This window comes from Dendropsophus ebraccatus, chromosome 2, assembly GCF_027789765.1.
Source record: "Dendropsophus ebraccatus isolate aDenEbr1 chromosome 2, aDenEbr1.pat, whole genome shotgun sequence".
In the NCBI taxonomy this organism is placed as follows: Eukaryota; Metazoa; Chordata; class Amphibia; order Anura; family Hylidae; genus Dendropsophus; species Dendropsophus ebraccatus.
The window spans coordinates 173,644,014-173,647,642 of record NC_091455.1 but is presented as its reverse complement, the minus strand read 5'-3'; positions in this window follow the sequence as shown (position 1 = coordinate 173,647,642).

Sequence of the window (3,629 nt, the reverse complement as noted above, 5' to 3'; positions counted from 1 at the left end):
ATTGTTCGTGTGTCGTTGATCATTGGTTTAGATCTGACCCTAAAATAATCGTTATATTCTTTAACCTCTCATGTCTTAAACTCACACGCTGCTGAGGGTGACTGCAGCAAAGAAGGTATATACAAGTATGTGAGTTGTCAGTGCCATTCCACTATTACCTTTCCTTACATTCAGACAAGAAAATATAACCATAAGGTCATCGGGGGGGGCAAGGGAACAATAAATTTGAAATTTCATTGAAATTATAACCTACTGTTACAAAAATAAATGTATACATCAGATGGCCGTCTATTGGTAATGATGGGCACAAATAATGTTTATGATCATTATTTAAAGCTTTTGGCACCAAAATGGTGGCTGTCCAGAAAGACGGTCATCATTTTCACGCTATGGGAAAATAGCCTAATTTGTGACAAAAATGGGATAGACCCTAACTTTGAGTCCCATACAGAAACACGATATGCTTGGGAATTGGACCAAATGTAGTCACTACTCAAATATGTTTGGATCATTGAATTGATTGGACCCAAAGAGAACATGTCATGCTATATGTTGGTGTCCCTTTTTGCCAACATATGGAAGGCAGAAATTACGATGAGAATGGGGCCTAAGTATTGTAAATCATTGGGACTCTATATAGCGCTGTAATTCTTTTAGGTTTTGCCTATGGGCTCCCAGGAAAAGAGACCAGAGCCTACTACTATACCCCCATAGCTATAAATATGTAGTATGCATGCAGTCAATGGACATGCCACTTTTTCTACATGCAGGATCCAGTGTACTTTCTCTTTAAACTTTTTGATCCACTATGAACATTCAGATTTTCTGATTTATAGTTGAGGCTGATGAGACCCAAACATGCCAGAGAGGAAGAATGAGTCCAATAGCAATAGCTGTTCTTTAATCAGAGGCATCTACTATAAGAATGCAACCAGAGACAAACATCCTAAATGACTCAGTTTCTACTTTCTAACTTCCATTTATCCCCTTGACAGTTTCCTATACATTTGTGACATCGATTGAACGTGGGTTAGTATGGGCTTGTTAAACAGTGAATTGTTTTTCTACTGTTTTGTTTCAGTGATGACAAATAGGAACCTTGGGTTGTATTCAATGCTGCTTAATTTCAGGTGTGTTTACAAGAAACTGGCAGGATGAAAAAACATGTATTTCTATTACCTGGCCAGGATATTTCTATTTCACAATTATTTTCATGTAGAGGGAGCTTACTGTGTACTATGTTATTATTCGCTTCTATGTATAATAGTATGCAGCAAGCTCCTAGGCTCCCTCTAGTGGTAGCTGTAGATAGCCAGTCTGTTATATTTTATGTCTACATCTTTTCAGAGAATTTGGAAATCAATATTAAAAAAAAAAATTACTCTGACCTTTGAAATGCATTAAGACATGAACTGACTTATATCTGAATGCAGTGTCTGTCACACATGCTATCTGTGTTTGTTTGTTTTTTTTATATTTTATTATCATCAAAATGGGGACTAAACAGGAGGGGACCATCTACCAAAGGGGGACTACATAGGAGGAGTTCATCTACTAAAGGGGGACTACATTGGGAACCAACTTCTATAAGGAGACTATACAGGGGGTAATCTGTTAAAGGGAGACTACACTGGGGACCATCTACAGTATTAAAAGTGGGACTACACTGGGAGCCATCTACTAAAGGGGGACTACAGTGGGGGCCATCTACTAAATGGTGACTACACTGGGGCTGTCTACTAAATGGGGGACTACACTGGGCGTCTTCTACTAAATAAGGGCTATATTGGGGGCCAGCCACTAAATAACATTGTCTGCTAGTTGTCAACCCTGTTTAGGTTCACTGCAAAAATCTGTATTGACAAGAATATTAATAATAATGATATCAGTACAGTCTTGTTATTATTATTATTATTATTATTATTATTATTATTATTATTATTATTATTATTATTATTATTAAAGGGGTGTCCCTATCTAGCCTAACCAGAGCATGCACAGGATAGGGCATAACTAAGAGATGATGGGGGCTCCAAGCGCTGTACCCCTTTTGTGATTTAGTGAAAAGAGACCCCAGAATCCCTGCAGAATGGAGCTGCGGGCAGAACAAGCACACATGCAGCACATGCATAGATTTCAGGATCACCGATAACAAAATCATAGAAGGGTCCCAGCTGTCGGAGCCCCCGCAATCTCTTATTTTAGCCATGGTGTACCCAATGAACAGCTTATGTAACTAAGTCATTCCCCAAAGCATACAACCCATTTCAATAGATAAATTTAAAAAATGGGGGGGGGGGGAAACTTCCGTAAACTGTTTTATTATTAACCATGGTATACAATAACTAAACTGCAATACATTCTTCATAGTATGGAATGAAGTGATTTGAGAAGTGTCACTTGAGGCATAAAGTTGCACTTTGTCTGACTGCCTTCCGAGTTTGTGTTTGGTAAATTGGAATATGAGAAAACATTTCAAGAGTGCAGATGCCCCACAGATAGCCTTTTCTACTAAGTTCAACTCTTTTCAAGAGAATACTCATCACCTTCAACACTGTCTCTACCTTGCATTTCCTGGTGACCTCTGCCTCTAAGGTTAAAGCTGAATATCAGACCTGCTGGATTGTCTACTAGTGTGAAGGGAAGTGATGAAAAGTATATATTTGCTGTTTGCTGATTCAAGAATAGGGACATGTTTTGGCAATCCGTAAATGTTACACACAACCTCCTAACTGGAGCTTTTTGCAGGGATTATTTGAGGTTAAACTTTTCTATTTTTCCTTTTTTTTTACATGCACTATATGACCTGTAGCTGAAGAATTAGTTTTATCACAGACACAGCAGTATTGTTGCTTTGTGCAAATTATACCGCATAACACACATTTGTGTCAATGTGTAAGGATACCATTGATTTAAAGGACCATTCAAACTAGGAAGTTTCAAAACATTTAGGAACAAACCATCAAAAGTAAAACAAAAAATTCCATGTGAACAAATTGCATATATTTTTTTTATATGCAAAAGTTTTAGCTCCCCTTGTTAAATGACATGTTGCGTTGTGTTGCTAAATGAAATAATAATAGCACCTTTGTAAGCAACAAAGTAAAATATTTCTGTATGTTTTACTGCAGTTTTTACTCCAGTTTTTTGGACAATTTTAATAATATTTTTTGAAAGGACTGTTCAAAACTCCACAAAACCGTCAAGAACCTTCAGTATTTTTGTCTGTCACATGAATAGCAGTCCACTAGCCCATTGGGCAGCATTGCTTGCAAAAGTTTGCATGAATCATCAAACAAAAATGACGGATGATGTGCTTTGGTGACAACTACCTACAACGGTAGGTTTGGTGAATAAAAGAAGAAGCCAAAAATAATGGCATTTCCATAAGTATACCTTAAGTATTTGGTGGTTCTGTTGGGTGTATATTTATTTTGAAATGGTTCATCACATCCCCTTCTCTCAACCACCCTTCCCCCCACAGGCACCTGTTACCTACTATGTCCCCTCCCCAACAGAGTTCCTTGCAGGTTATGTCTCCTGTACAGATATAAACAAACTTGATATTCTCCCTTAGGCTGGGTTCACACTGCGTTTTTGCAATCCGTTTTTCTCATCCGTTTAAAAAA